The sequence below is a fragment of the Otolemur garnettii genome, unplaced genomic scaffold (genome assembly GCF_000181295.1).
Source record: "Otolemur garnettii isolate 467f Iridium unplaced genomic scaffold, OtoGar3 scaffold00014, whole genome shotgun sequence".
Taxonomy (NCBI): Eukaryota; Metazoa; Chordata; class Mammalia; order Primates; family Galagidae; genus Otolemur; species Otolemur garnettii.
Genome location: NW_003852409.1, coordinates 13,680,361 through 13,688,939, shown reverse-complemented (window position 1 = coordinate 13,688,939; position 8,579 = coordinate 13,680,361). Strand labels below are relative to the sequence as shown.

Below are 8,579 nucleotides of genomic sequence, written 5' to 3'. Positions count from 1 at the left end.
GAAAAAAGAAAATTTGCAATCCCTACTAAAATAACAATTTTTTAAAAGATTCAAAGCTAAACATTCTGACAAAATTCTCTTCTAAATCCTAAATGGGGAGACTTCCAATTCAGTCCCCTGGGAAAACTGCCCTAGCATGGCTGCTATCCATACTCTGTACCAAGAATCTTTCCAAGTTCTCTTCTATGATCTAGACATGCCTCCCTTCATATGTTGAAGTCTTCATTTCCCTATGATGGAATTAGGTGGTGGTGCCTTGGGAAGGGGATTAGGTGATAAGGGTGGGGCTTTCAGGAATCAGATTAGTGCCCTTACAAAAGAAGCCCCAGAGACATCCCTCACCCTTCCACCATCTGAGGACCCTAATAGGGGCCATCCATGAACCAGAGGTGCCCCTCACCAGACACTGAATCTGCCAGGGCCTTGAACTTAAGACTCCCCAGCCTTTAGAACTGTGACACATGACTTTCTGTTGCTTGTAAGACACCCAGTCTCTGGTATTATGTTTGAGCAGGCCACACAAACTAGGATAGTCCCTCACTAAGTCAGGTGGTAAACAATAAAATGCATCTTTACGTAGTTACAAGAGAAGTTAGAATGTCTGGTTCTGCATTTATCTATCTTCACACATTGGTTCAATTTCTCCCCAACCCCATGCAGCAGATAAGGAGTTAGGTGCTCCACAGGGCAAAAGCTCAAGCAAAATCTGCCACAGCTCTGTTGAAGAAGCTCCAGGATAATCTCTGAGTTCTGGTGATAAAATCACTCAAGACCTAAGGCAGGTAAGTTAGGATTTATCAGGTTACTGAAGAATTTCTCTGGGGACCTGGTGCAGGGCCTATTTCCTCCTGTCCTAAGTTAGAGATGGGACTACAGATGTGGGCAGGTGGAGAGGCAATCTCTGTTACCTACACACTCAGCCCATAAGGCAATGAGCTCTCAAGCTTTATTTGGCATCACCAGCAGAGCTGGTTTGAAGGGCAGTGTCCATCCAGGTTCCTCTCAGATGAGTGATCCTCATAGTCTGTGCCAGGGCCCAGGAATCCCTGCATAGATCATGGGAGCAACCGAATCACACGTCCAGATATGCTGCCCATGCCACCCAAGTGAACAAGGCAGAGTCCTAGGAAATCAAGTCACTAGTGCAGGACGTCTATTAAAGGTCTTTAATGGAGTACAGACACTGAGAGTCACCAGACCTGACTTAAGAGAGAAGGTCCCCCCTCCACAGACCAACATGGGGGATCTCCCTGCAGCAGACACCAACTGAAAAGAACACTCTTCACAGAGGCATCACCAACAGGGCCAGGTGCTGTGGTTTTCTGCAGCTCTGGACCAGGACTGCAGCTCTGTCTAGCACCTCCCATTTGGTGGACAGGTTTAGACCAATGGCAGAGAATACCCTGTTTGTGTGTTTAAAAGAATTATTTTTTTCTTTTTTAATAAAAAAATTACTTTTTAACTTTTAGAAATTAACTCAAAATAATGTTTCTGCCGCATCTACCTCACCATGGTGCTATGTAATAATCCAGCCAGCCAGCACCCTCTTCTGCAAATCTGTGAAAAGTTAAATGTTATAATGAAATGAACTGTAGTAAGTAGGTTTCTCGGGCTCTTCTGAAAATCCTTTTTTATTTTAACCTTCCTTGTAAAGCTACCCTTAATCTATTTAATCAATGATCCTGCTTTAGGAAGAGAGTAAACTCAGAGTTTGCAAAGAGCCTTACAATAGTCTGGGAAGGGAGTCCCAGTGATATCCAACATACTGTGGGTCACTGAGTGAGCTTTAAGCCTAGGGAGAGTCCTGAAAACTGGGGTCTATTTTCCCAACGAAGAGCAATTTCTGACTTATTCAAAGTTTAAAGAGAGAATGAGTAAAGAAAAATGGAGGAATTACCAATAGTATAAGTGCTTCAGGGGTGAGGGGAAGAAAAAATGTTAGCCAGACACCCCGAAATCAAAAGGAGGAGAAGGGGTGGGGCACAGAGGTCAGCTTTGGAGAATCTTCAGGTTCAAAGCTTCTAGGTCAGTGTGAAGGATGAATAATGGATCTGCTGCACAATTGCTGGGGTTTTAAAAATTAACTTTAAAAACTGTTTGCTCATCATTTACCTCTATCACAAAGATGAACGAAAGAAAGAAGACTGGTTAACTTTAGAATACAACCAATTTGGCAGGGAATACAACATGGACAATATGCTTCTATAAACATTTCATTGACTACACGTTTTAAAATAGGTGGGTTTTGATAACCTTCACTTTTATAGACGAGTAAACTCAGATTCCATTTACATGACATGCTAAAGATCTTACAGAGAACTTGGCTGAAATGCTAATGTGCTTTGGCCACATCATGGTCCTGGACAACCTGGGCATTGAAATATATGCATATCTGGCTCAGCTCACCCAATCTACTTCAGTCAAACATCAACACCAACCACAAAGCCCTTTCCTATTTTTTTTTAAAGGAAAAAAAGGGTCCAAAGCCAAGCAACCTTCCCCACTGAATCCCATAGCTCCCACCTTTTACCCATACCACAATCCCCTCACCCAACAGATGCATCCTTCCCTGGACTCAGAAGATAAAACAAACACACAACCCCCCAAACCCACTTGAGCAAAGTCCCATCATGTCATCCTCAGCCCTCACCCCTCAGTCCTCTGGTCCTCTGCCCAGGGAAGGATGTCAGCAGCATCCTGCCTCCACGGGGCACCTTCTCCAGATGCATGGTGCACTGGGTCACTCTGAGACTGCTGCCAAGATGAGAACAAATTTCCGTTCACATGTCTCTTTATCCTACTCAAGTCTGTATCCCTAAGGTCTCATGGTACTGGTGCACTTAGCAGAAGACAGGAATACTACGGGGAGGATGCTCAGTCCCTCCTCCCATGCTGTCCTCTCCTGCACCCCCTCAAGCTCAGAATCCACCTGGACAGGGAAAAAGAACCCAACACTAAACCCCGGAGAAAGCACAACCCATTTTGTTACAGGAAGAAGGGAGAGATTGGATCACTTTATTTTTCTGAGACTCAACTTTCAAGAGAGTAGGGAAATTAAATCTGGACTGGAGATTTTAGCTTTCTAAAAAGCTAGCCTCCAGAGTTTGTCCTGGAGCAGGTCCACAATGACACTTCTACAATCTTATAAAACCACAACGTATAACCATGCTAGTACATGCTTAGACCACAAAACCTAAACTGTCCATGGAAAGTCAACAATACATTCACCACCAGCAACTCACCATGGCAAGAAGGCAAGGTAGCCACGTGTTACACCTTAGAAACACTTTCATCAACAACAGTAGAAACAAATTTTAAGTTTAAACCTCAGGTATTATGTTACTTAGAACACTCCATTTAAGTACTCCAGTTAATTGAGTACTACTTAAAATCACATAGACAAATTCTGTACCTTTCTCCTGAGCAAAATGTTGGATTTTCCCTTTAGAAAAGAGATGGTTTCAACTTTCCTATAAATTTGAACAGTAGTTTTTGAGACTATTATTTTACAAAAAGTAATTTATATAATTTATGTGTATGTATATGAGTGTTTGTATATATGTATGTGTGTGTATATATATATAGAGAGAGAGGGAAAGAGAGAGAGAGATAGAGAGTATCTTATCTCACAACATCAGGGCCCTCAGAGGCCTCCCTCAAGCCCAAGGCACCAAAAGTGCAGGGTAACCCTGCCACCAGTGAGAGAACCTAAAAATTTTAAGCTACTTTTTAGCATCACAGAAAATCTGCTTCTAGGTGTTGAGTTTATATAGTATAAAGAAAATGATGTAGTTTTCTACCAAAAACTTACTAAAATTATTGACGCTCATAAGCACATGAATCCATTACTTCAAACTTCCCATAGCTGACACTAGATCCCTGATTAATAATCTAAGCAAATGTTGACTTCTATGTTTCTCAAGATCAAAGAACAGCCATTCTAAAAGATAAGTAAAGATAGGGCGTCAATTCTACCAGGGTTGAGATATGTAGAACATTAAAGAATGTTACTAAACGCCATACTCTCAGTCTTCGGAAGTAAATTTTAGCATACTCCTGTTTCAACTGCTAAAATCCCTTAATGCAACCTCCATCCAAATTCAATTTCATCTTTAACTGAAACATTTCTCATTACCCAATAAGCAGAGATTAGTAATAACAACTGCAATACAAATCTGGGACACAGGTATTTTAAGAGCCCACCAAATCTATCTTAGTATCTAGACAATAATATAATAATAACTGGAAAGTCCAAAGTGTTAGCAGTTTTTAAAAGTAACATTTAAAGTGTTAATTCTATAGTAAAATAGTTAAAGTTTTAGAAATAAAACAACCAGTGGATCATTTTCCCCTCACTTCATAATGAAGTTAAGACAACCTACTTCACCTTATTAGCCAGAGATCTGGAGGGTACTGAGTAAGCCACTTATGAAAGTGAAATAACTCTGAACTCTGCAGGCCGGAAACTGTGCCAGCTGTCATGCCAGAACTATGAGATAATGGGTATTTCAAAATGTTTGTCCCATCTCAAAGCCCAGCTATGCCTCTCACCCTAGTGCCTACCTCAGCATCCCAGAAGGAAAAGTGAAATGAACTCTGCGTGGAGTCTGTCAGGTAAGGGATTGGGAGACCCAGGCGGTATCACTTTTGTTTTTCCTAGCTCAAGACTAATTTCATTGGTGCTGTACAAAATAATTGCAGGGCCCACAGGACTGTTGGTGTGTTCCCACTCAAAGGAGATGATGGCCTTTAAGGAAAGGCCCAAGGCTCAAAACTGGAAAGGAGAGAGCTGGCAGCAGATAGCTGTTTCCAACGTGCTTTATGGAGCAAGTCCTTATGTTTTAAAGAAACAGAATAAACTCCTTACTGGACACACTTCATTTTTAGACATGTTACTATAAAATTTTATTGATCAACGTTGGGGAGGCTGCCAGCCTGGGAGAAAGAGGAGATGTTTAATTAAATTGGGAACGTTTCCAGGAAGAAAAGTGTGATGCTTAAGTGAATGCTAATCAGGACAAAGAGGAGGAAACCAAGGCCCTGGGATCACAATGGCAAGGTGGGTCTGTTTGTACTTAGCCTCTGGGCTCCAGGGAAGGTGAGCTGAGACAGAACGGGATTTCCTGGGAGGCATCAACTGGCTCACAGATTCAAAGATACGATACAGAGAAAGCCATATAGAAGGTGAAGTCCCTTTTCAGAAACAGACACAATAGGAAGTCTGCCTAAATTACTGGCGCTGCACTTAAAACTGCGAAGGGGAAGGGTGCTGATCTATCGGTCTGACCATGCAGCCTATCACAGCCAAAACGCTACTACTACTCCACCCGGGAAACCGGCTGTACCAGAGCCTGGAGTGGGAATCCACCATCTCTCCAAACAAGTCACCTCCGTCCGGACGTCCCCTATTCCCGGGAGAGAGCTCCCCGCAGCTGGCCGAGCGCCCCGCGCCAGTGCTGGGGAGCTCACAGCCCAGTCTTTTGCTTTCACTTCCCACCCTGCCACCAGAGTCTCCCCTCCCGGGTGTGCGCTCCCGGCTCTCACGGGCTTGGTTTCAGGCCCCTCTCTTTCGCTCCGTTTCTCTAGAATTTCTCGGGGCCACCAGCATCTCCTGGCTCTCAGTGGTGCCGGCGCGCCGCCTCCATGTACATTACAGGCAGCGCTCGCCCTGCTCTCTCCCCAGCAGTCTGCTCCTGACATTCCCCAAAGTGTCCTCAGGAAGGGCCAGGAGAAACGTACCTCTGGCTTTATCCCCCGTGAGATACGAGATCTTAACCGCTCAGGTCCCAGCGTGAGGCCAAAACTTCCAGGCTCAGCGGGGACCCGACCGCGCTCTCCCTCCCGGGGCACAGAGATTGCTCCCTTCCTCCAGCATCAGCTCCGGACTTCAGATCCCTGGACCCCAATCCCAGATGGCTCTAGCTGCCCTGGGCCCTGGCGTCACTGAGGCCCAGCCTCAGTGTCCCTGAAAGCTCAGGGCTTCAGAAAATGCCCTTAGCGTGCCATACCAAGAGGCCGGACTCGCAGTGTCCTCGCGAGCGGGAGCCAGGTGCTACATCTCCGTTGCTCCCGATCTGGAGAGACAGCCACGGCCACGTTTGACTTCATGGCTTTTCCTTTACAGCCCGGCTGTGTGTGTGTGTGTGTGTGTGTGCGCGCGCGCGCGCGCGCGGGCGCGTGTATCTCGGGCTGGGGGGAGGGGTGGCTAAGTTTACTTTTTTAAAGCATCTATAAGTGAACGAGTATTGAACAAAGCAGCTGAAGGGTGACCGTCCCCCAAACCTAGGAATTCAAAGGCACATAGCCACAGCCCTCCAGCCGGGGCCCCCTCCCCGCACACGCTCGCCTAGACACTGATCTTTAAAAGCCCTTTAAAGCCTTGGGTGCCTCTGAACACTCTCAGATCTCCAGCCCGTACCCGGCTACCCTTTCTCCACGCCTGAGGACACCCCAACACCAGAGTCCTCCCCGCCCCGGCTTGGACACTCACCTCTGGGCGCCGGCTCCCGGGGGCGCAGTCCTCTGGCTTCGCTCCAGCACTGCGCGGCCGCTGCCGCCTCCTCGGGCGTCCGGGAGACTCCGGGGAAGGCGCGCGGCAGCCCCGAGCAGGGGCAAGCGCATCTGCAGGGAGTGGCGGCCGCGGGGCGTGCTGGAGGGCGGGAAGCCCCGCCCGCCGCGCCCGGTGCCGCCCCTTCCCCGCCCCCTCCGCCCCAGGCGCTCGCGGGCCACTCCCCCCACCCTCAGAGTCCCACCCACACCTTCAGGCTGCGGCTTGGGTGCGGAGGGCGTCTATGCCCACACTGAGAAAACAATGAATAGGGAGACTGGAGCGACCGAGAGGTGAAGGGATACACCGGGGAAGAGAAGCCGAGTGTTTCCTAACTTGGGGGCGCGCTCCGTCTGGGTGTGTGAACTAGTACCGCGCACGGGTGGGCGTGTCGGCGTGCGCGCACGTGGAGCGTGCGCTGGTGAACACAGAAACGTGTATATATATGTGTACGTGGAAGTGTCTGGGCGCCTGTTCGCCGTCAGATGCCAGGAGATGGCGAGTTTCTACCAAAGCGGGGAGCGAACCCCTCGTCCCTTCCCCGGGGCCACAAATGTCCCCTGGTTAAGCGTGACAGCTGAAACTGGTTAGGAAGTGTCTTTGTGGCAGTAAAGGTGTCTCCGCGTGTTTGGGGCCCCCCTTGATGTGGTCAAGAGGCTGAGGTGCGGGCAGCGATCCTTCCAGCTGGCCGGAGCCTCCCCGCTGCCCTGGTGGTGAGGCAGCCGGTAGCCCGGTGTCAAAGCGCGAGTGTTAACAAAGCCAGCGGTGAGGACGGAGGCAGCTGATACGCCGCGTGGGGCTCCTTTAGGCGGTGCCAGCCATCCCTCACTCCCGATCTGTCTGAAATTTCAGTCCGTCATCCCCTCCCCCACCATGAATATTTAAATAATGTTAATGACCCTTTGAAAATGGACCATCTGAGAGGACACACGGACAAACACACACACAGTTACCCCACATAGAAAACAGCACCTCTAAAGAGCAAGCTGTGTCTTACTCTGCTTTAGGAAGCGTTCCTGGCAGAGGAAAATCACAAAAGTCCAATTTCGTGAATTCAACTTTCCACGAGGCAAGATTTTCCCATTAATTCTCTCCAGCTCTGCCAGTCAGAGCTGCTTCCTCAGCCCAGGACTAGGCCCTGGGGTCTTCTGCGAGTTGATTTTACATATCAAACACAGCAGAGAAAGACAGCTGCCAGGGCCGGATTCCACTTTCCTAATCCTCCAAGGTCCCTGATTTCCAATACAAAGAAATGATACCACGGAGAGCTACCTAGAAACTCCGGCCTGGCTTAAGGCACAATAAAGATCGCGCTCCGCAGAAAAGACGTCTTTCCTCCCCGGAGGAATTATTCACACCTTCAACCAGGGAAGAGGGTAATAAAGTCGACAGTGGAGATAGCCTCCTTCGCAGGCAGGGGTCCTGAATGTCAATAGGCTCCTTTTACTAGGCATTTAGGGATTGTTTCACCTTCCTTTTTCTACGTTTGTCTCTTACTCTATTGAATTTCAACAGAATTCACTGACCAGTGAGTGGTTGAAGGTGTGGATCTTCAGTCCTGAATCAACTACTATCTTTCTTTCTTCCTCTCTTTCTCTCTCCCTTTCCTTCCTTTCCCCTCCTCCTCCCTTCTTTCATCGCTCTCTCTCTCTCACTCTCCCCTCCTCATGTCACTGATTAAGGAGTTAAATATTTGGGTGGCCCACATCTTGATCTATTTTTAATATTGTAATATCATGTGAAAAACTCCTATTGAAACGAGCATACTTGGGTGTCACAGTTATGTATTTATAGGGAGCATAGACTCTCCAAAGGAGGACTGTAAAATTACAGCAGAGGGGAGATGTTATAAATCATGGCAGGTACTTTACCACTCTCTCCTTATATATTCCTAAATTGGAAAAAGTGTAAATTTTACAAATAAAGTTAGTTTCATTATTAGAGTGAAACAAGAATACCAAATTTATTCTGAATTATTTCTTTCCTAAAGCAATGTCAATATTTCGTTAATATTTTAAAGTTCTGGAATATT

The 8,579-nt window shown here is 47.2% G+C and overlaps 1 protein-coding gene across 4 annotated transcripts in view; it reads right to left on the bottom strand.

Annotated features, from left to right (window-relative positions):
• The window catches only part of AKAP2 (A-kinase anchoring protein 2), a 478,916-nt gene that overhangs the window by 102,964 nt on the left and 367,373 nt on the right, over positions 1-8,579 (bottom strand). Inside the window, exon 1 of one of the 4 annotated variants that reach the window (XM_023510477.1) lies at positions 6,491-6,523. The exons of the other annotated variants lie outside the window; for them this stretch is intronic. The gene's annotated coding sequence lies outside the window, so the exon portion shown is untranslated. Of the gene's footprint in view, positions 1-6,490; positions 6,524-8,579 lie in introns of those variants that run through there. 4 annotated transcript variants of the gene reach the window in all.